Source organism: Megalobrama amblycephala, linkage group LG12, assembly GCF_018812025.1.
Source record: "Megalobrama amblycephala isolate DHTTF-2021 linkage group LG12, ASM1881202v1, whole genome shotgun sequence".
NCBI classification, from domain to species: domain Eukaryota; kingdom Metazoa; phylum Chordata; class Actinopteri; order Cypriniformes; family Xenocyprididae; genus Megalobrama; species Megalobrama amblycephala.
The window spans coordinates 35402953-35428000 of NC_063055.1; the positions used below are offsets into that span (position 1 = coordinate 35402953).

Sequence of the window (25048 nt, forward strand, 5' to 3'; positions counted from 1 at the left end):
GTATGGAAACAAACCAGGGACTAAAGCTGGGCTCACACTACAGGAGTTTTAGGCCGATTTATCCCCGATTTTCCCCTCCCGAGAATCGGAGAGAGAAAATGATGTCGAGGACCTCGATTGGTTCAGATGTTTGGCGCAGTAATGTAAGGCATTCACAGATCGAAGCTTGCATCTCCCAATCTGTTCTCACACAAATCGGGGCCACCCCAATCATAGCAAACATGTTTGATATTTAATATTTTAAATTGGGAAGATTACATCAGTTCTTTAACAACAGCCAATGAGAGAAGTGAATGAGAGCCCTTTTGAAATTGTGACCACAAAACCAGCTGCTGTATGGATCTGTTGGACAGTGGAGATGCGTGGAAGTGTTGCAACAACACGACTGCTTGAATAACACATCTTCGGAAAAGCTGGGGAGAAATCGCTATGGTTTTGAACATACTGGGTGAGTGTAGAAAGCTGCTAGCCAATGTAAACGTTACCTGTTTAGATATCATCGAAGATCTGCTACGTATATATGTTTACATCCGTTTCCCCATGAGATCACGTGAGGTGCTCCTCCTCTGTGTGCTGCGCTACAATTTTCAAATCTTGTAGTGTGTGCATGTTTGAGATTTGCGAGAATAAAATCTGTGAAGATTCTCCTTATGTGTGTGCTGCAACCAGATTTCACAATCGGTTAGGATTTTAAAACTCCTGTAGGGTGAGCCTGGCTTAAGGAAACAATGGAAGTAAAACACAAGAACCACGAGAACAAGAACTACATATCAAAATAAGAATCCTAAGAAACAAAACAGGAATCGTAACAGTAAGTGACAACACAAACTCTGAACAATTTTGTCAAATGAAAAATTAACTGACAACATATAAAAATAGAGAAATCTCTAAAGGTTTTACTAACCTTAATTTGGAAATAATTAATCATCAGTGTTAATTGCAAGTTACTTTAATGCATTTACACTGTGAAATAAGAATTTATGCTGATATTGTCAAAAACCCTACTTTGTCTTAAACACACACACACACACAAAGAGGGACAGAGTGAACTAGTGAGTGAAAGAACAGGGACAGAGAGCCAGAGATAACATGCTATCAGCAGCTGACACGCAGTTGGCAGCGTCACTGAAAATTAAATCATTCAACTCTCTAAGCCTGCCTAATTGCTGACAGAGAGAGACAGTAGTCCAATGTAAGTCCTGCCTAATGTACAATACAGCCCGAGGCAGCATGAAACTGAGCTTGTACCATTTCATTTTCAACACAGATTGCTCCCAGAGCCATGCGTGCAAGCGCAAGGCCATGAAGTCATTGACTTTCACCACAGGGACCGAGAGAGAGAGTGAGATAGGAAGGAGGGGAGGCATGGTACGGATGCTCCATCTCTGTATCTCTGCCCCACAGAGAATATGAAGATTTTCCTCCTGGGATCAGATGGTCTGTGGTGGATCGATGCTTGATTTAGGCGTTAAATAAACCCTCCTGGAAAACTGATAAGCTGTTGAGGTATTAATTAGCATTCTGAGATAGGAGCCATTTAAAAGTCACCTTTCAATGCACAAACACTGTAGGCTAAGCTCAGGTGTACGCTCTAGTGTAAGCTCAATGGGCTCTTATGAGATGGATGCTTCATTTTGAAGTATTCGTTTATCATCTTAAAAGATTTTTTACAGCTTAAAGTTATAGTTCACCCCGAAATGAAAATTCTGTCATCATTTACTCACTTTTCGTTGTTCCACAATATTTTAAACACATCAAAAACATATTATGTATTTATTTATTATTATTATTATTATTATTATTATTATTATTTTAATGTTTTATTTGTATTATTGTTAATGCTGGGTAGAAGGTGGCCATGCTAGAAAAAGGGGAAAGGAATCTGCTTAAAATATCCAAAGAGATTGAAAGACAGACCTTCATTTCCTTGGTTTATGATGCCTCAAATATTTATCTAAATGAAATATTCATCTGTGATTCATAGTGAATGTGGCAAATAATCTTCTGGTGATTGTAAGTCTGTCAATATTCCTTCTCTCAATTTTCCATGTATGGACAAAACAAAAACTTCAATATCATCAAAAATCCATAAATCCAAGAACTATGATGACATGATTTAATTAAACATATTAATCAGTGATATGAGTGCATTTGAGCTGTTTTATGTTCATTAATGTATGACTATTTAAAAACTTTTAATTGGTTTTTGTCTTGAAGTTTTCCATTCAGTCATGACAGCATCTTGTGTTTCTCCACAGGAGAAGATGGTTATTTTGAGCAGGATATTTGGTTGGTGACATCTCAAGAGGATGGGAACCAACATCTGTCTTCACAGTAGGCAGAGAGCTCAACATCTGCCTCAGCAGAGGACAAATTCATTAGGCTGACAATAAATCTTTGGAAAGAGAGAAAGAGACAGACAGATAGGAACAGGTGGAAGAGAGGAAGAGAGAATCTAAATCTACATTCACGATCAATGAACCTTGAAGATGTCATCATTATTTTAAAAATAAAGTTTTAAAATATAATTTTCTTAAATTATATCTATATTTTTAAAGATCATGAATTCATAAATATCAAGTTGCTCCACATGACATTTTACAACCTCAACCAGTCCCGTCACCAGGACACACGACTTGGGGGCCAGGACACACAACTTCCTCACAAGCTAATGATGGTCACTGTTTCTTAGTCTCTCATTGTCAAACTACAGGCTGATACTATTTCTTATACCAATACAGCGTACTGTGACCCTTTGCAACACAAAAATTGACCAACTGCAAATCTAAGAGCTTTATGTAAGTGCCACAAACCCTGTCCTGCTTTGAAAATCCCACTTCCTATTCCAGATCTGTCACAAAATGATTTGTGATTCTTTCTCGCCATGCAAAATGTGGTTGCACCACTTTCTGAGATATATAGCTTAAAGTTGTTGAGAAAATCCTAGAGAATGAGAGTAGTCATGATTAATTCAGTACTCCCATGTGACCTGCAAACCATTTGTTGTATCAACCATGATACTAAACAGCTTAAGATACAATGTAAGATGTTACATTCTGACACCTCTGGTAATGAAGCCCATTATTTACAGCACAGCACCATTATGCATGCTTTGCACATTTGCTTTACCACTTAAATAAACATTAGTTGTCCCCAGATCAGAGGGGGGTAATATCTCTTCAAGTGTCAAATCCACCAATTTATCATTCACACCACCATACACATCACTGGTGCTGACCACAGCAGCTTTGCGCAATCCGGGTTAATGTCCATTTTGACAGTTGAGAGCCATGACGCTTCACTGGGGCTATATTTTGATGCTGAGCAGACACTCATTCAGCATAAAAAATTCTGAAATGTCAGTTCTAATTTGTTATCATTTGTGCTTATATGTTTCAAAGTAACCTGCATGGTGCAATTACATAAGAGAAATTACAGCAGGTGAGGTCAAAAACATTCTCTTGTCATCCCTTAAAGATGTACTATGTTTTTAGCGTTTTAATAATGTTTACACCTAAAGAAATAAATAGTACTTTTGTTAGTTATAAATGTACCAGTGGCCTAAAAAAAATAATTCTCCATAACCCTGATTGATTGATTAAGGTGTGCTTAGTTGTATTATATATAATGCAGGTAATTTTCACAACTCAGTTGTGTTAAACTCACAAAAACGAAGACTGAGTAGAATAGTCTTTAATGACAAAGCTCAGGAGATAATACAGGATACCAAATGAAACACAATATTACATAGATAAGAGTGGACAAGGAATGCAGAAAAACACAGGGTATATATACAGAGGGACTAATGAGTTAACTAAATGAGACAACAGGTGAACTAAATGATTAATCAGACACTGGGAAACTGAGTCACAAGGAAAAAGCACAATAAAAAACATAACTTGATGGAAGACATGATGCAGCCACTGAAGATGGAGACACTGGTGGAGCTGTCAGGCCAAAGAGCCCACACGACACAGATGGTACTGGAGACCGAGGTGGAGCCAGGGCAACAAGCGTCCAAGGTGGAGCCGGATAACCAGAGGACAGATGCGGAGATGGTGGGACAGATGACGAAGGCAGAGCCATGGGAAGGGCAGAGCCAGACGGAGCCGAAGGTGCAGGCAGGACAATGTCCGACCAAGGTGGAGCCGGCGGGACGAGTGAGCCCGGTGGAGCCATATGGCTGATGGTTTCCAGTGAAGACATGGGAGGGAGGAGGCAAAGCAGAGCCGAGGTGGAGCGATGGGCCCGGAGGCTGGAGGCAGTGCCAGGGGATCCTCTGTGCTGTATGGAGCTGGTCGCCTGAAGACACTGGGCAGGTCCTCCCAACCCCTGAGTTCCATAAGAGCTCCTGTGATCTGCGGTGTTGCCAGCTCATGCACCTGGTCAGACAGTTAGGGGCTCAGGTGGCTCCAGGGCGATGTGCGAATTACTTTCATTGTGTGATATAGATGATATGTATGATAATGATAAATCCTGCACTGATGAATCATACATAATTAGGCCAGTCCAGAAATGAGTATAAAGACAGTTACTAGTAGGAATGAGGCCAGAGCCAAATATCTTATTAGGAAAGGCATGGATAATGACTTCAAAACAATAAGAGGGAAAAAAATATGTTAGCAGTTATTCCTTGTGCTTGCTGGATAGCCTGATATTTAAGATAAACATAACATTACAATAATGAGTGTGTGAAGTGAATGTGTAAACTCTATGAATGAAAATGAGTGCAGCACAATCAGCCGCAACAAATCGGTCTCAGAGCCTGCTGGCAGACGAATGATGTAACACTGTGTCTTGGACTTGACATGTCAAAGAAATAGAACAGGGCATCTGTTTACTGTTGGTGACTCGTCAAACCAAATTCAGTGTATATAGGGGTTCCCTTTTGAAGTGGAACTCTACGCTGTCATGGAGTTGACGCTATGGGAACACTCTCCACTGCACTCCAATCTTGATTGGCTACCGCAGTCTGGTGACGTCACAGCCACGCCAGCAGGGTATAAAAGGGCGCCTAAAGGAAACATCATCAGCTTCTTTGTCTTCAGGAAGCCGTTTGTGTGTGTGTGTGTGTGTAATCTAACTGTTTGTGGTTAGGAGATTAAAAAAAACAATGACAAGCAGTTTTAGGAGATGTGTCAGCATGTGAAAGATTTATAACACCAGATGATACACATGAGCTGTGTGTTGTCTATCTAGTCACCTGGCTCTTTCTAAGGGGGATGGGAGCAGGGCGTCTGCGCCCCACGGTCATAGAGTTCGCAGGTAGAGCTCTCTAGCTGAGGAGCTAGAGAAGGGTTTCTCTCTTTCTCATGCATCACTCGCTTGCACTCCTGCTCCCAGGCCAGACTGGGAAGCCTGCTCTACGTCTTCTTCCAATCTGGCAGAAAGCATGTTGTTGGCCCAATCTAGTTCTAAGGAACTAGATGTGATGGGAGTTGAGATGGATACGCTGAGCGAATCTGTCTCCTCCCCCGTCCAACATATGAGAAGCTGGTTGACATTATGACCCACGCCATGGCCAAATTAAAGTTAGATTGGTCACTGGAAAAAGAGGAATCAGCTCTGGGAAGACTAGATGAGCGATTCCCTGCTGGTCATAAGCGTGTTGCTCCATTGAGTCTTCCATTTCTTCACAATCTTCATAATGAGGTGGTGAGATCGTGGGAGAAGTCATACTCAGCTCGTGTTCATGCCCCATTCCATACCAGTTATACAAACGTGAAGGGGCTGGCTGAACACGGACATATGAGGATGCCCTGGATTGAAAATTCGCTTGCGAGCTATCTCTCTCCTGGTATCCTCATGGAAGGCTCCAGTATTGCCATCAAAGCCATGCCAGACTACATCTAGACTTGTTGTTAAGGCTTGTGTGGCGATGGGCCAGGCTGGTGGGGCTTTGCATTATGTCGGTGTTGCAAGGCTACCAGGCCGACTTAAAGGATCTTGATTTAGGCGAGGGATTGTCTCCAGACGTGCGACAGACCTTGCCCTTAGTGCCACCAAGATGCTGCATCGTACTGCCATACATCAGGCATGTCTGTACGTCTTCCTTCAGACAATCTGAAGCTGATAAAATTTTCTCTAGGTGGCCTTTTATAGCCTGCCGGCATGCCTGTGATGTCACCTGATTGCAGTAGCCAGTCAAGATTGGCATATATCACACATGCTTCAGGCACCGGCTCACACAAAGTGTTCCCATAGTGTAAAAACAAACAAACATTCATCTGCTTTGTGGTGGTTTAACATTAAAAGTGACGTACAGTCTCTGTTCATCTGTTCGCTTCCTAAATAAATGAATGCGTAATCTTGCCTTTATGCTCGTCCTCTAAGTTTATGATTAAAAATGAAAATGTGAATGAAAGCAAAAGCTATTAAAAGTATTATCATTAAAATATTATGGGTAATAATAGATTATGACTGAATTTTACCGTCCCTGTCCATCAAAATGACAGACAATGAGAAAGTCTTACCCGACCTCTGGCTCCGTCATGTAGCGTGGTTGTGCTTTGGGTGACCCAAGTTCAAGTCCTAGCTTGAGGACCTTTCCTGATCTCACTCCCCTCTCTCTCCCACTTCACCTTCTCTCAGTTATACTATCCCAGGGGTCTCCAAATATGGTCCTGGAAGGCCGCTGTCCTGCAGAGTTTAGCTCCAACCAGCTCCAGAAAGTTTCTTGTACACCTAGTGAGAACCTGATTAGCTGGTTCAGGTGTGTTTAATTGGGGTTGGAGCTAAACTTTTCTTTGGAGACCTCTGTACTATCCTAACTCAATAAAGGCAAAAAAATGCATGGTTTAAGCCCCGCCCACATTTGGTTTTATTCAAATACAAGATATGAAAAAAAATTTGCCATTGCTACAGATATATGCAAATATTGGCTTTGCTGCACACCCCTAGTTAATAGGGTGTATTTTGATTTCATGTTGATTTTAAAACTCTTGCTATGGTCTGCTGTGAGTGTGGCTGGTTAAAGGGTTAACAGCTTAATTCTACTCCCTGAATCAGGTGGGAAACAGTCCTTTAATAATCTCCCACTGAATGCCACCTGAGACTTCATCCATTTGCTGTAGGCATGCATGCTCTGAGAATTGAAACACTGGCAGATATAGCATATCATGAGCACATTAATTATGGTTGCTTCTTCTGCTGTTGCTCTGCTGTCATTGCCGGTCCCCATGCGTGAAAGACATTGGGACTGTAGTAGCAGCTGAGAAATGGGCCAGACCTGCTCATTTCTACCTGTTTGGTTTTGTTTCTCTCTCCCTCCTGACTTGAAAACATGAAAGACAGAGAAAATTGGGAAACGACAAAACAGAAGGCTGTCTAAAGCAAGATTTTGATAGTTTTGCTTTTCCAAATGTCTGTATTTTAATTCTATTTTAATTATGTTAATACTAGTAATTTCTGTCTAGTTAGTGTTACATTCAGCAATGTTAATTTAGGATGAATTTTTATTTCATTAACAGATTTCTATTTCATTTTTAAGCCACATGTGGTGTGATGAACAGACCAAAATTTAATTTGATTAATTGTTAATTTTAAGTTCTTTTGAGTGATGGTTGGTCCATCCAGACCATAATCCCAGTCTTGGGGTGCGTTTCCCATTGTTACCAGCACAGTTTAACGATTCTGTGTTTCCGAAACCTTCCAACAAACATTCACAAACAGCTTTGCAAACTTGTGTGGTTGGAACTACGGCTCCCGACCTGTGGTTGGAAGTATAGTTTCCGGTTAGTAGGCCTATGGCATGCAAACCTAAAAAGATGGAACAAAAAGCAAGCTAACATGCAGTACATTCTTTATCCTTCATTGAAATACATATATTTCAGTCGATATGTTTTAGGGTGTCAACAATCTGTGCATGTGCATAAATATGCAAGGGGACCAACTGATTTATTTGATGTTGATGAGTCAAACATCAAATAAATTGGGGGCAAAATGATGGGGAACAAAAATAGTAAAGTAGGAGATGTCATGCTCAGAGAAATTACATTGTGGATAAAGCTGCTGACTGAATGAACCACATGCATATGGGAATTGGGAAGTGTAGGCCAATTACAAGTAAATGTAATTAAAAATTTAATTGCTTTCTGTTGTTTAAATTAACTATAAAAATATTACATGAATTGCATTCTCCAAACAATTAGCCAAACAGAAGTTACAACTCTATCACCTTCACATAGCGTCATTAATGACAGTCCTATATTGTTGAACTGCTTCTACAATGATGCATCGTACTGCGGTGGTTTAGCAGTGAGTTACATTGTTGTATGGGAAACGGACAGACCGACGAATAGGAATCTCGCTAGAGAGGCCAATCTACTTCGAGTGTAACTAAAACGAGCCAATGCACATTGGCATGCAATCATATGCATCAGCTGCTCGCCTCGCAGCGCGGGTATATAATGAGCAGCAGGTGCATTGCATCTTCAGGTTTTCGCTGAGGAGCCGAACCGGATAGGCGGCAGCATCAGCGGGGTACAGCGACTGTGGCGACGGGACGTACGTCTCCGTTCCCTCCTTCAGGGAACGAGGGTTACCTTTGTAACCGAGACGTTCCCATTCAGTCGGTCACGTTCGACGTACGTCGGACAGACCGACGAATAGGAATCCCTACCAAAGCGCCACAGGAGCTGCCCCCTTCCAGCGCTCTGTTGTAAGCCACCTGAACCCCCTTGCCTGAGGATGGTGGGACAGGGCTAACACAGAGAGAGTCGATCACTGCTGTTCCCCAAAACCCATTCAGTGAGACTATTGGATAACGCTGGGAAAGCGTACCCTCTCGCTGGGAAAGGAACGCTGCGGAAGCCACATCCTTCCCCGAAGGAGTTATGTGGAGAAGTACATATGGACTAACCCTGTAGGGCTGTGCTACATATGGAAGAGCTGGGGTGACTCCAACCCGATGAAGGGTAGGTTCTCCCAGAGGGAAAGACACGGGCTTCGTTTAGGAGCAACCGTGGAACCAACCATATGGGATCCCCGTAGGGTCACACATATGGAACCCAGCCTAAACCCGGTTCTCAAGGATACAACGGAGTATAGGCCTGGCGCCAGATGCTCCGCCACGTCGGCTGCCGAAGGGATATCGGAGGACTCGACAGGGTCTGCCTTGTAGGGACTCTCTGGAGAAGGCTATAGTATCTAGCGAACGTGTTAGGTGTCGCCCAGCCCGCAGCTCTACAAATGTCTGTCAGCGAGGCGCCACGAGCCAGCGCCCAGGAGGATGCGACACCTCTCGCTCCGCCACGTCGGCTGCCGAAGGGATATCGGAGGACTTGACAGGGTCTGCCTTGTAGGGACTCTCTGGAGAAAAGAAGCGCATGTAGCGCAGCAAGCCGACACTAAGCCGGGGCCTCTCCGTGCCTCTGACCTGTGGTGAGAACACGGGAGGAGACCGGCTCGACACGAAGGCTATAGTATCTAGCGAACGTGTTAGGTGTCGCCCAGCCCGCAGCTCTACAAATGTCTGTCAGCGAGGCGCCACAAGCCAGCGCCCAGGAGGATGCGACACCTCTCGTGGAGTGAGCATGCAACCTGAGCGGGCAGGGCACGCCCTGAGCTTGGTAAGCCAGGGCGATGGCATCCACTATCCAGTGGGCCATCCTCTGCTTGGAGACAGCCTTTCCCTTCTGCTGGCCTCCATAACAGACAAAGAGCTGGTCTGAGGTCCTGAGGCTTTGGGTTCTGTCTATGTACTGTCGCAAAGCGCGAACTGGACAGAGCAAAGCCAGGGCTGGGTCTGCCTCCTCCATGCAGCGCTTGCAGGCTCACCAACTGGTCCCTGAAGGGAGTGGTAGGAACCTTGGGCACATAGCCAGGCCGGGGTCTTAGTACCACGTGGCTATCACCCGGCCCGAACTCCAGGCACGATACGTTGACCGAAAATGACTGCAGGTCCCCTACCCTCTTGATGGAGGCCAATGCAACCAGCAGCAAAGTCTTCATAGACAGAATCTTTAAGTCTGCCGATTGCAAAGGCTCAAAGGGAGCAATCTGAAGTGCTCTTAGCACCAGAGTGAGGTCCCAAGAGGGTATGGAGGGGGGACGAGGAGGATTTAACCGTCTCGCCCCCCTAAGGAACCTGACGACCAGGTCGTGCTGACCAACAGATTTGCCATCTATGTGGTCGTGGTAAGCGAAGATAGCAGCAGTATGGACTTTGAGGGTGGAGGGGGACAGCCTACGCTCCAACCCTTGCTGCAAGAAGGAAAGCACGACTCCGATCGAGCATCCTCGGGGGTCTTCTCGGCGAGAAGAGCACCACTCGACGAACAGGTTCCACTTCGAGGCATAAGCACGTCTCGTAGACAGTGCAAGTGCCGAAGTGATGGTGTTAAGTACCTCAGGGGGTAAGTCACCTAGAACCTCCGCGTCCCGTCCAGGGACCAGACATGGAGTTTCCAGAGGTCTGGACGCGGGTGCCAAAGAGTGCCCCGTCTCTGAGAAGAAGGTCCTTCCTCAGAGGAATGGGCCAGGGAGGGCTGTCGCAAGGAGTGAAAGTTCTGGGAACCAGGTCTGGTTGGGCCAATAGGGCGCAACTAAGAGGACCTGCTCCTCGTCCTCCCTGACTTTGCACAGGGTCTGTGCAAGTAGGCTCACTGGGGGAAACGCATATTTGCGAAGGCCCCGGGGCCAGCTGAGTGCCAGTGCGTCTGTCCCGAGTGTTCCCTCGGACAGGGGGTAAAACAACTGGCAGTGGGAGGTTTCCGGTGAGGCAAACAGGTCTACCTGAGCCTCTCCAAACCTCTCCAAACTCTGGGGGTGGAGTCGCCACTCGCATGGCCACATGGCTGAGCACACCAGGGACAAGAATGGCATGAAGCGACCTCAGACGCTTCTGACTCCAGAGGAGGAGATGGCGGGCGAGTTGCGACATGCGACGGGAGCGTAGACCACCTTGATGGTTGATGTACGCAACGGTCGCAGTGTTGTCCGTACGGACCAGTACATGCTTGCCCCGTAGCGGCCCTTTGAGGCGGCTCAGAGCAAGACGTACTGCTAGCAACTCGAGGCAATTGATGTGCCAATGCAGATGGGGTCCCGTCCAAACCCCTGACACTGCATGCCCGTTGTACGTGGCACCCCAGCCGGTGGCAGGAGCATCTGTGAATACCACAGAATGCCGGGACACTTGTTCTAGGGGCACTCCTGCCCGGAGAAACAAAGGGTCCGACCACGGACTGAAGGCTTGGCGGCACTCCTGAGTGATTAGCACCCGGAACGTGCCGCGTTGCCACGCCCATCTCGGGACTCGGCCGTGAAGCCAGTGTTGAAGCAGTCTCATATGAAGCAGACCAAGCGGGGTTACTGCCGCCACGGCCGCCATATGCCCCAGGAGCCTCTGAAAGAATTTCAGTGGGACCGCTGTCCTGCCATTGAACGTATTCAGGCAGTTCAACACCGACTGAGCACGTTCCTCTGTGAGGCGTGCTATCTGTTCGACCGAATCCAGCTCCATACCGAGAAAAGAGATCCTCTGCACAGGGGAGAGTTTGCTCTTTTCCCAGTTGACCTGAAGACCCAACTGGCTGAGGTGTCTGAGCACCAAATCCTTGTGTTCGCACAACTAACCCCGGGACTGTGCTAGAAAGAGCCAGTCGTCGAGGTAGTTGAGAATGCGAACACCCTGTTCTCTCATGGGAACAAGGGCTCCCCCTACGACTTTCGTAAAGACACGGGGAGACAGAGCCAGCCCGAAGGGTAGGACTCTGTACTGATATGCTCGACCTTCGAACGCAAAGCGCAGGTATGGCCTGTGTCGCGGAAGAAACGAGACATGGAAGTACGCGTCCTTCAGGTCGATCGCTGCAAACCAATCTCGGGGACGGATGCACTCAAAAATGCGCTTCTGCGTCAGCATTTTGAACGGTAGCTTGTACAGGCTCCGATTCAAAACTCGCAGGTCCAAGATCGGTCGTAACCCACCGCTCTTTTTGGGTACAATGAAGTAGGGACTGTAGAACCCTGACCTCATATCGGCTGGAGGGGCCGGCTCTATCGCGTCCTCCGCCAGTAGGACTGCGATCTCCGCACGCAAGACAGGGGCAACGACATCTTTCACTGTAGTGAAGAGGACGTCCCTGAACTTGGGGGGGATGCCGGGCGAACTGAATCGCATAGCCGAGCCTGATGGTCCGAATGAGCCAGCGAGACAGACTGGGGAGCGCTAACCAGGCTCGCAGAGACCGTACAAGCGGGACCAAAGGGACCACTGGCGTACCTGCAGCGGGGCGGAACACAGGGACGCGGCTCGGGGGGCTCTCTTTGTGAGGCGGCCCGAAGCGGCGTCACAGTGTGCTAGGCAACACTTACCCGGTTCCACGGATGGACAGAGGGAGCAGTCGAGGCTTTGGCTGCCCGCTGCTCGCTGCTGTCCGCTGGCGACAGAAGAGGGGGATGAGAGTGGTGAGGTTTTTCTCCTCCCACTGCTCTCCAAACCCTCTTCAGACCTGGAAATGGAGGAACTGCTCTTTTAATTTTGGGTACCGCTGCCTCTTGGGTCAGTGGCGGAACAGAAACAAACCCAATAAAAGGATTTACCACCCGGCCCTCCTCCAGGGGTGGAAGAGAATCCCCACCCATCTCTGGGTCGCCCGTCTCAGGGGTGATTCTCACCAACCACTTAAACAGCTGCAGAGACGGGAGGCGTCATCTCCCCGCAATGGACACAGCAGAGCCTGCTGGGCCAGAGTTTCTTGCAGGGGATGACACCCTTGGCGACGAGCAGACCGAGGGGCGGCCCAAGAGGAACTCAATGGTTTGTCATGGGAAGCTCCCCGATCCGCTACTAACTGAGGAGAACCGCTGGGCTCAGTCCTCGACAGTGTCACCGAAAAGGCCACCTCGTAAGATGGGAGCATTGAGAAAGCATTTAGCTTGACAACCTCTCGCACCTCACAAGGTAAGCCAGGGGGCACTTCTGTACCACTGAGGTGGACATCGTCTGGCTGAGGGCCTGCGCCGTGACTTTGATCACGGTTAGTCAACAAGCACAGCTCAACCCCAGCACAGAACTACCCTCATGCAAAAAGAGTGCCTTGGCCTCACATGCAGGGTGGGTGTGGTCTGTGTACAGCCACCCCAACCAAGAGGGTAGTGAGAGAGGAAAAACTTCTGGAAGACCCAGGAAAGCATGGTTGTAAACTCCGAATCTGAGTCAGCATAAGCACACACCATTACAGTGGGCAGCATCACCCTCATTTCCAGAGCATAACAGCACTCTCTCCGATGCTGCAATCGACGTCTGTCCCTCAGCTGGAGCTCTGAATGAAATGCTAGGTTCCCCTATGAGAAGGACCAGCAATCCAATCCAGAAACTGCACAGCTTGCAATGCACTAGAGAGGGAGGGGCCCTAGGGGGTTGGTTCCCCGAAGGAACCCCTCAACCTCATGTCACCCAAGCCATATCAGCAAAGTAGACCTCTTCTGGTGCACCAGAGAGGGCGCTACAATGGAGATTATGCAAGGGAACCGCGCATCTAGAGCGCCGAGCGAGCGCTGGGTTGCCATGACAACCCGCGCTGCAGCCCGGCAGCTCGACGGCACACGACACGCAGAGGAGCGAGAGGTTTGCTCTCGCTGATCTCCACGGTCTTCCCAGAGTGTAGGGCAGACCCGCGGCTGTGCTTTTACACACAAGCGGCAGCTGGCCAACAACAGAGGGGACTCAAGCTTCCCAGAGAAAGAAGAGTCACGACCGGCGTGTCGACGTGATCATGTTCTCATATGAAAACATGAAACACCCACGAACATCATTTCAACACGCGCCCAGACATGTGAAACAGTGATCGTGGCCGTCAGTGAGGACAGGAACGACCGCATCCAGAAACACAAGCAGGATGTCATCTTTAAAAAGACGCGAATCTACTTGTGTAAGCTCTTTCAGGGACTTTACTCTTTTAAAAGTGCTGAAGCACGCAGGGGAACGGCCGCCGCAACACAGACAGGGATTGTGTGCAGCCTGTTGTGTGCTCTCTCTCTCTCTCTCTTTGAAGGCGCTTACTCTTACCAGCCGTAAAAACGGCTTTTCAGCGCTCAAAAGCGCACCGTACCGGCCGTGAGAACAGCCTTCCGACGCTGTCAAAACAGCTATTTGCTCAAAAACGGCAAACGAAACAAAAACAGAAAAAGAGAGGACTTCAACCCTGCTGCTGTGCTGTTCGCCTGCACTCGGAAAAAAAGAGAAGTTCAACCAAAAAGCTTGACTCGTCTTCTAGCAGACACTCGCTTGCAGAGAACAGGAACAAACACCGTTCGGCTCCGAAGCGAAAAGCTGAAGCTGCAACGCACCTGCTGCTCATTATATACCCGCGCTGCGAGGCGAGCAGCTGATGCATATGATTGCATGCCAATGTGCATTGGCTCGTTTTAGTTACACTCGAAGTAGATTGGCCTCTCTAGCGAGATTCCTATTCGTCGGTCTGTCCGACGTACGTCGAACGTGACCGACTGAATGGGAACGCAGCCCTGAATGATTTGGTAGCAGTCGCAGCTTACACAATGGCGAGGATATTAGGTTTTTTGTTGCTGTTGTTCAAAATTGGCAAAATTTAAATAATGTCAACACATCATCAATCTTTCATCCAAAATGTGTTTTTGTCTTACCCTGATTCACTGTGGTAAGCCTATTATAAGTGTTTATATTTTAGACTTAGCAGGATGGTTTTCGCGGAAATTACATACGTCACTCGCCCGTGCTTGTCTTGTCATATCTGTAAAGAGACAAAAGTTTCTCTGGCTGCTTTGATGTGTGTGGTGTGGGAGTGGCAAAGGTTAGCTGTCACAACAAGCAAGAAAGGCTGACATAAAAAAGCTAAATCTCCAACCTCAGGGGAATCACCCATTTTTTACTCTGCTTGCAATAAAACAAGAATCAACATTGGCTTGGCTTTTTGGAGATGATGAGAACTGAGGGATTTGAAATGTTGTAAAAGTGATGTGGAGATGGAGTTTTTATTACTCAACAGGTGAGGTATTTCACTGAAGAGATAAATTGCCATATATAGCTCTAGACAGAGTTTAATAGAGTCTAATAGAGTTCAGTGTAAAGCATTATCTGTTGTGAAGGGTCATTTCATTACGGTTGTTTTAGCGCTCTGCTGGAATTTTCAAGGAAGTACTGTGTCTATGAATGGGTAAAGCTACAGTAACGTCTTCAGCTACTCAGCTTGAGAACCTTTCCAACTAAGCTGCTTATATCTCTTAAGCCTAGTACTAGTGAATGTTTATGAGCAGATAGATAATCTCTCTCTCTTTTTTTAGTCATAAGAACAATATTCATCCGCACAGCCATGCAAAGCAGATGCACAACCAAAACGATGTTCTTCCACAAAATGCATGCAGTTCTATTCTTAACAGCAAACTGTTTATCGTGTACCTTTAAACAAGAACTTGAACTTTATTTGCAAACACTGTCAAAATTTAAAAAAGAAAATAAAAAACATAAAAATTTCATCATGTGATGAAAAATGATTAGAAAACAAGGTAAAACTTTACAATAAGGTTTCATTAGTTACGTTTAATGCATTAACTAACATTAACTAACAATAAGCAATACATTACAGTATTTACTTTGTTAGTTAGGTAAGGTAAGTTAATAAAAATACAATTGTTAATTGTTAGTTCATGTTAGCTCAGGTCCATTAAACAATATTAAACGATACAACTTTTGTTTTAATAATGTATTATAAATTATTAACATCAACTAAGAATAATAAATGCTTTAGAAGTATTTTTCATTGTTAGTTTATGTTAGCTAATATACTGTAGTTAACTAATGTTAACAAATGATAATATTATTTCAGTTCATTTTTCAACCACTGTTTGTAATTCTATTCATTTAGTTTGTTAATGATGGTTTTGTTGTAGTATACAATAATAACCCTGGCCTGGTCTAGAGGAAACTTTTTGGAAACTATAATGTTTACCGAAGCATAAAAAATGGACTACTTTCAAAAAGTAGTCCATTTTTTATGCTTCGGTAAACATTCAGTGTCACTGTTCAATTTTACGCTATTTGCCTTGATGCCGCAGTCATGATCCACTTTATTCAGCTATGAAAATACTCAGTTGACCTAAATTGACCCAAAAGCGCTTTTGCCAAACTATTACGAAAAAGTACAGACTCTGTACTGTCCATGGTTTCATCCAGAACTGTTTTAATATCCTTCTCCATCTAGGAAATAAAGAGAATGTAATATTTACGGTGCAGTAGCTTACAGCTGTAGTTCAATACAGTGATAAAACGCATTCATTCCAAGAGAGGTGGGATTCTAGTTATTTCTTTTTCCCTGCCTGCTGTGCAAGTGGTGATATCTAAATAGATTCAGCTGTTGATTGACAGCGTGGGGATGAGCTGTTATCAGCTGGACCACAATGTTGTGTTTGGTGAGGTTGTGAGGTACCGTCTCCCGTGGCATTGTGATTTTTGCTACACTGTGTAAGCCCAGCATGCTCTCTGTCTGTCACAGAACTACATTAACATTTGTGATTGACAGAAAAAGATAGAGGCTTGGCAGATTTTGAGATGTTTCGGTACCAACGAACCTAGATATTTAAGGTAACAGTCGCTCACTAAAAGTGTCTAGTAAGCAGTCCTACATTTCTGTCATATTTTGTTGCATCTTTCACTCTAAAAAAAATGCTGGGTTAAAGACAACCCAAGTTGGGTTGAAAATGGACAAACCTGGCGAATGGATTGTTTTAACTCAACAATTGGGTTAAATGTTTGCCCAACCTGCTGGGTAGTTTTATTTAACTCAACTACGTTGGATATTAACATTTATTAATATGTTTAATAAATGAACATGAATTAATAAGTTTAATTAATAATAATGAATGCAATACAATACAATAAACATTTAATAAATTGCTTATTAATAAATGTTCACATTTTGATTATTATTGTTGCCTCTAGTAATTATGTCTCTGACTTTAAGCAAGCCATACAGTAATTTTTAAACAACAGTTAGGCAAACATTTAACCCAATTGCTGAGTTTTTTTGCCAGAAAATGCAAAAAAGTCATTTTGTGAAACAGGGATGCTATTCTGTTTTGTCGACTCTTGCATAACCAGACTATCAGCATTAAGGGGCCATGCATATAGAATGTATTCTTGTCTTTAAAAACGTGAGACGCTGCTCTATCGTACAATTGACGATGATGAATGAAAAAGGACAGACACATTTTAAAAAGTATTTTGCCTGTACATGGCATCTTAAAAATGCTGTGCGTATGTGCAAAATGCTGAATAAAACAGTGAGACAAAAGTACTGTATACTTCTTTTGTATACTTCCCAGTCTGGTTCAGTATTTTTTGCCATCAGCAGTCTGCTGATCTCCGCACATATAGTCCATGTGCAGCCCAAATGTTATGTCCACGCTCATGGTCAGTGGAGTATGCTTTGAAACGCTTACACACTATGTGCTAGACGGAGAGTAAATCCCTAAGTATATTTTGACGCAAATGCTTAGCATTTGTGCACAGCCGAATGTACAGCCTTTCAAGGTATACTTTAATAGTGTGCACGAACACAGGTGGTCGAAACCATGTATTCCTTGTCCAGTGTCTGTTCCATTTTTCTCCAGAATTTATGAGCAATAAAACTAAATATTGAAACTAGAGTTTAAAGGGGCTGTATGTAGAATTCAGAAACCCTTGCGTCTGATCATAGTGATGTGAATATATTTGCATCAGCTCTGCAACTCACTGGCATCATGTCGACATATAAGGTAATTAAAATTTTTAATTGGTAATTGCCAAATATGACTCAAGTCCTTCACATAAAAATCAGTGTACAGGCTTTCATAGACAATGTAGGAAGGTGAGGAAGGTCTCATTTTTAAAGGGGACCTATTATGCCCCTTTTCACAAGATGTAATATAAGTCTCTGGTGGCCCCAGAATGTGTCTGTGAAGTTTCAGCTCAAAATACACCACAGATCATTTATTATAGCTTGTCAAATTTGCCCCTACTTGGGTGTTAGCAAAAACATGCTGTTTTTGTGTTTGTCCCTTTAAATGCAAATGAGCTGCTGCTGATAACATAGTCAAGCAAAAGGCTAATCATATTACTTACTGTTATGTGTCCAACGTTGTAAAGAGTGATATCATTGTGCAGCGTTTACCTCTGTAAGTTGAGCGAGTGGATCTCTGAGCTCGAGTGAGTGAGTGGAGGTGGGGCTAATTATCATATTCATAGATCTGACTAAATGAAGCAAGGGTGTAGAGTTACAATCAAGGCATGAAGGCATGAATTAAGGCATGAAGTTTTTTTAACAGGAAAAAAAAACATTTAAAGGGGTGGTTCAGTGTTTTTTTTCTAGGCTTGATTGTGTTTTTGGAGTGCAGTTTAACATGTCTTAATGCTTCGGGTTTTTTTTTTTTTTGAAAACGCTGTATTTTTCATATATTTTACCTTTATTCTACACCTCTGTTTCCACTGTCATATGAACGGCTCGTTTGACTTCCTGCTTCTATGAAGCCACTCCCTCCGAGATACGCAATGTGCTCAGATTGGTTAGCTGGCCCAGTGTATCCAGAGTCATCATGATTCGCTGAAGCATCCGGAAACGCCACGCCCCTTACCATTAGTTGTTACCAGTTACGTGGGCTTCGTTGGAAATGTAAATAATGCCGTCTATATTGCTGTATCAAAGTGAGCCCGAATCAGACCCAGATGACCAAACTACCATAACTTTAAAAGACAATTTCTCCGTTTGCATTGAACTTTCAGCGCTGTTACGCGGTAACAGATACCGTTTATGCTCAAGCAGCAACATTACACACTAACTAAAGTTAAAAAATGAGAAAATTGCATTGAACCACCCCTTTAAATATGTCATTTTGGTGATCAAAGATGATTTTTTAGGGATAAAATTATTGACTACAGTGGGACTTTAAACACAAAAAAGTCAGATTTTCATGATATGTCCCCTTTAAGTTTCATTACAAGCTGTACACATTGGCAATAAAAAAGCCATTAATACATTAAAATTCTTACATATAGCCCCTTTAAAGTGTGTGTATCTCATGAGCTCCTCTCACAAGCGCTCATTAAAACAGATTTAGTTGCATTTAGTTGCGTTTTCAGTAGTTTGTTGTTCCACTTATTTTTCAACTGTGAAATAACGGGCTTAGCCACTTTGTAGACCAACTCATTAGCGCACATATGAGAGTTGAGCATACAGAGTACACATGGTTAACAAACTGGGCTGTGTGCATACAGTACATGTAATAGGCTAATGATGAAATTTACATCACGTGCACTGTATGCACAACCTAGCATATGCATAAAAACAGAAGTATACACTCTAAGAAGAAAAGGTTCTATATAGAAGCTTAAAGGGTTCTGTCAGATGCTCCATACACCAATCAGGCATAACATTATGAGCACTAACAGGTAAAGTGAATAACACTGATTATCTCTTCATCACGGCACCTGTTAGTGGGTGGATATATTAGGCAGCAAGTGAACATTTTGTCCTCAAAGATGATGTGTTAGAAGCAGGACAAATGGGTAAGCGTAAGGATTTGATTGAGTTTGACAAGGGCCAAATTGTGATGGTTAGATGACTGGGTTAGATACCACAGCACACCTTCAGGGGTCTAGTAGAGTCCATGCGTCGACGGGTCAGGGCTGTTTTGGCAGCAAAAGGGGGACCAACACAATATTAGGAAGGTGGTCATAATGTTATGCCCGATGGGTATATATAGAACCTTTTAGGGGTACCCATCATGGGATCATTTTATGGATCTAGTTGTAATTAATTTTGTTTTAATTAATTTTTAATTGTAATTACATTTTATGAATTAAATAGATATAGAACCTTTTTGGCATAAAGGTTTTTTTTTTTTTCTTCCTTTTTTTCTTTAGAATTGAGTCAAGAACTCAAAAAAATGTAAATGTTAGGTTTAGATTTTGAGCATGACCTAGTTCGGCTTTTGGAAGCAGTGTAACGGCTTTTGAACTTTTGTTTCTCGATGAACTGATAAACACTGTGCATAACAACTACTGGAACTTGCATACAGCCAGCCAATCAGACTGGAGTGTGCCATTTTGAGACAGCTGTTGCCATTTTTGAATATGCATCAGACAGTATGTGGGCTTTCCACCTGAGGCCGTGACTAACAATGCTGTATCTGCTCTCTGTTCATGATGGAGACTCTCAGGCTGTTTTCAGAGGAGTTTGCTGGAGTGTCCCACTGCTTCAGATCTGAGAGCTCTAGTCGTTTCTCCAAAAGGTTAAAATGAATCTTTCAGCATTATGAGAGAAACCTCGGGCCATAGCAGACTGATGGATGGTGTAGAATCAAATCTCTGTCAAGGTTGCGGCCCCGCAGAGAGCCCTACATTGACAGACCGAGCATATTTTTTTCTTTCATATCACAGAAGTTCTGCTTTTGAAGAGTAGTTTTTTCCACGTGATAAAAGGCACAGAAATATCTAAGGTTATCTGGGAGTTCACTGTTCGCTGCTGCAGTGTTTTAAATAATTAAAGCAAAGCAAAGATAACAGAGACACAGAGTTGCTGAATCAAACATGGTGAGAGGGCAACATGATCGATGTCTGATGAAAATGTAGACTGTATGCTTATTGCTATGTAAAAAAGTTTGCAAAACAGAATACATTATACAAAAATACACATTTCAAAGTAGGATACTACACATGACCTCACCATGTTGCTTGTTTAACTCAGTAGAGGCAGCTATTGTCTATGACTTAAAAACACGTTTTGAATCTATTTGAATCTGATCATTAATGAGGCAAGAAAGAGATAACAATTGCAGCTAAGGTCAAGTCAGAGGCAATGACTTTTGCAATACAGTGCCCAATGCAATGTGCTCCATTTTGCAAAGTGCGTACTACATATAATATTCTGCACAAATATTATGTTATTCTATGCTATTCTGATAGATGAACAGCATATTGTGAAGGCAATAATGTGGGCAGAATCCATCAGGATTTTATTGGCTTGTGAAAAAGCTATTGCTGAAATTGCTGTAAGCTAGTCCTTAAGCACGCTATCAGATTTCCTCTGAAACCCTCCACCTCCCCAGCTCCACCTGCTTAGATCTGCTATGGGATTTATGCGTCTATTTATGCAGCAGCAGCATATCTTACATGCTCACAGCAGCATGTCTGTGTATCTACTGGCAGCAGCACGTCCATACTTGCTCTGCAGCAGCAATAATCTACAGCAGCAGCAGCATAACAGATCTAGTCTACCAATAGTCCAAATACATTAACATTGCCATATTCAACAACATGCTATTTTAAATCAGGGAAGCAGTATTCTGTCTTCTTCTGTTTTGCCTCTAATGTCCCTCAGGATGATCATCAATAACCACCTAAACTAAACACCTGAAGCAGGATGATTTCACTTTTAAATTGCTATCAGAGTTGGAGGCCAAGAACAGCTGAACCACCCTTAGGAATTAAAATCACAAATATGCAGATATTTAGATTAGGTGTAACTATTATAGTCTGCAAACAAATATTAACCAGGGATTTTGTTGGCATTTTCAGAACAGAGGTGGGATTACTTACTGGAATTGATGTTAGCTCAGAGTATTGAAACACTGTTATTGTTTACTTTTAATTTAAAACACTTAACCACATTAGCATAATTTTTTTTAAATCTCTTTATATAACAGAATGTATTTCTAATTCTGTTCATGCAGAAAATTCTCAAAGGGCCACACAAAGAGATTTAGATTGTCATCTTTTACTCATCCTCATGTCGCTCCAAACCTGTATGATTTTTTCCCATGGAACACATAAGAATATATTTTGTAGAATGTTCAAGCTGCCTTTTACCATACATTAAAAGTCAAAGGGAATATGAGCTCCCAAAAATGAACAGCACTAAAATGGCAAACTCTTCTAAAGAGGAACAGACTGAAATGTAAAGTGATAGTCTACACCAAAATGAAAAATCTGCCATTATTTACTCACCCTTATGCCATTCCAAACCTTCCAAATTCCAAAACCTTCCAAATTTTGAAGAATGTTGGTAACCAGTTTTGGTGATCATAGGGCTGCACGATTAATCAGACAATTAGAAAAATAAAATCACGCTTGAACGATTTTGCTTAGTGCGATTATGAAATCGCAAAGGCTGCGATTATTTTTGCAAATGCTAATCCATCTGAAAGCACTGGTAGCTTAAGTCACTTATAATGTACATTTGAAAAAACAACACGCGTCAAACATCTTTCAAGACATGAGAATCATTTATTAACATCTTGTCCAACAAAAGACAACATTTAATAACATGTTTTTACTCCAAACTCACTTCATAACGACACTTGAGCATCCCTCTGTGAGATGATGTGGCTTCTCACACAGAATAAGGCAGTCGTGTGTTTATTAGTCATGTTTAATCAATCAAACCGTTTCAATCGTCTGTTTATTCAGCTACAGTGATAGTTTGGGATTTCCTGGAATGACGTGTTCTACTTCAGCAGCAGAGCATATTTGCAGTTTCTGCGCGAGAGTGCCCTCTTGGCTTTCAGATGAGAAGCATTTACTACTGATCACAGAGCCGTACAGCTCTGACAAGCTGCACATAAAATAATCGCAGGCTTTGCCAAATCGCGTGCAATTTATTTGTGATTAATTGTGCAGCCCTAGGTGATCATTATAATTTGTATGGACAAAAAAAAACATCTTCTTCTGTATTCCAGAGAAGACAGAAAGTCATACAGGTTTTTGTATCAAAATGATGGTGCGTAAATTATGATAATTTTCATTTTTGGGTGAACTGTCCCTTTAAGCTGTTATTCACTGTAAATGTTTACCTCAGTTGGTTCCTTTAAAGAAACTACTGTATAGCTTCAGAAGAGTCATATATAGACCACAATTATAATTAGGGCTGGCTAAAAAAATATTGATTTCTCAATTTTATTCGATTCTCATTTTTATGAACGGAAATCAATTCTTAAATCCCAAGAATCAATCTTTTAGTGTATGCTGTTTTCAGGTAATGAATGAGCAAAAATTTGTAGTGCGCCTCCCATAATAAAAAAAAAGTGTGATATCTAAATGTTTCATTCCATTCCCTAGATCTTTAAAGATCGTAACATTTAATGGGGGCTCGTCCGGGATACTATTTTTATTTTCCATTACTGCTGGTGTAGATGGCAGAATGACTATGTTTCTAGTATTTCCCCTCATGTGTATTAGGGTTGCGTAAGGCAGTTATTTTGAATGGACTGGCTAACCGTGTGATTAGTGCTTGTGACTGGCTGATTTTGATTTAGGAGATTTTGTTAATGCACCGACTTTTTTCCTTGAGAAAATTTGTCATGTACTGTATCTCATATATATCTAAAGTAATTGATATGGAATTTAATCGAATCCCAAGCTTGTGAATTAAAATCAAACCGAATCATGAAATTTGTATCTCTACCCAGCCCTAATTGTAATACTGATATGCTGATTTTTGGAGCTTGAAAACCACTGGTTACAATATATGCTTTCATGTATGGAAAAGAGCAGCAGGAATATTCTTCTAAACATCTTCTTTTGTCTTCCAGAAAAGAAAGTAATAAAGGTTTGGAACGACCTGAGCCATAAATCATTGTTGATCATTGTCATTTTTGGGTGAACTATCCTTTTAAAGGACACACTTCCAGTACAAACTGATTTAAATGTATGTGTCTGATCTTCCCGAGGGAGATGAAACCATGCCACTGTGAACATTAATAACATTTTTGTCAAAGTTTCAACTTGTGGATTTGCACATGATCAAATATACCATCAATCCATCTGACCATCCATAATGCATCAGAAATGACCCTCAAGGCATTTATATAAAATATATTCAGTTTTAAAAGAATCAATCTGCACAACTACCTGAACATTTTCCACAGTGGTAGACTACTTGAGTTTATGGATGCTGATGTTTTAAACATCGATTTTTGCACAGTGAAGTCCCTTCATAAAGGAAATTCAATAAAGCAGCAGCAACGTTCAATATTAATGTAATAAGACTGATGCAAAAACCTCATTGTTTTAAATTATACAAAATGTTTCGTAATACTGTCCCAAGCATTTCCAAGGTGTTGTGTTTATATGTGCACATAAACCGAATCTCACGTCTATGTGGCAGACTATATAACCTTCTCATCAGATGGAAGCTAAAAATAGTCAAGCCCCCCTCCCCATCCTTGTTTCCTTCTTTCTTCACCTGCCTCTGCTCACCTTTTTCCTCACCCCCCTTCACCACCTCATGTATGAATCTCACTCTCCTTTTCCCCACTGAAGTGTGAAGTGCGCAACACCACAGTTTAAACAAGCATCAATCTTGACGGTGACTGGAACGGCCGTCTTTTATGACTGAACAACAGTGACTCATTCCACCAGTCTCTCTCCAAATCAGGAAAGTTCACAAGTATAAATACCCACCCGTCTGTTTCCAAGAGACGTAACGACAGAGACGTACAGGAGGCAAAGCTAGGCAGAGAAAAATCTGCCTCTTGTAGGTCTATTAAATGTTATCGAATGCAGCGTGAGAGTGTGAATGTGTGTGTGGCAGGGGAATGAGAGATAAACCGATTGGAGCACACTGCCAGCGCTTGCTTACGGATGTCCACAGCGTATATTAGATCATGCTGGATGAATGATTCTGCATGAGAGAGAGAGTTTGCAGATCTGGAGATGTGCAGTGTCTGTTTTTAAAGAACTTTCTATGGACCCAATGTCTCCACAAACATAAAACCAGAAATCACCTGCATAATGGGGGCCAGCCAATGGTTCCCTTCAATAAGGTTGGATAAACATTCTAAATATAATGTTTATGAAAATATATAAATGCAGAAAGGTTAGATTTTAGGTAAATGTCATTAGCTTACTATAAAATAATACAAGTCAATGAAAAGTGATATGGAAAGTGATGAGAAGCAGCTTTGGAGATGCTGGATGAGATGAAAACATCACACCTTTGTGATCCAGGTTTGAGAACAACTGAACACTTTCTGTACTCTTTCATCTTGTCTAATTTGAGTGTTTTGGCTGATTGCAATCATACCAACCTGTTTA

General features: G+C 43.0%; 1 protein-coding gene across 1 annotated transcript in view; it reads right to left on the reverse strand.

The window, feature by feature from the left end:
- The window catches only part of disp3 (dispatched RND transporter family member 3), a 72419-nt gene that overhangs the window by 47004 nt on the left and 367 nt on the right, over positions 1-25048 (reverse strand). The gene's annotated exons all lie outside the window — the stretch shown is intronic.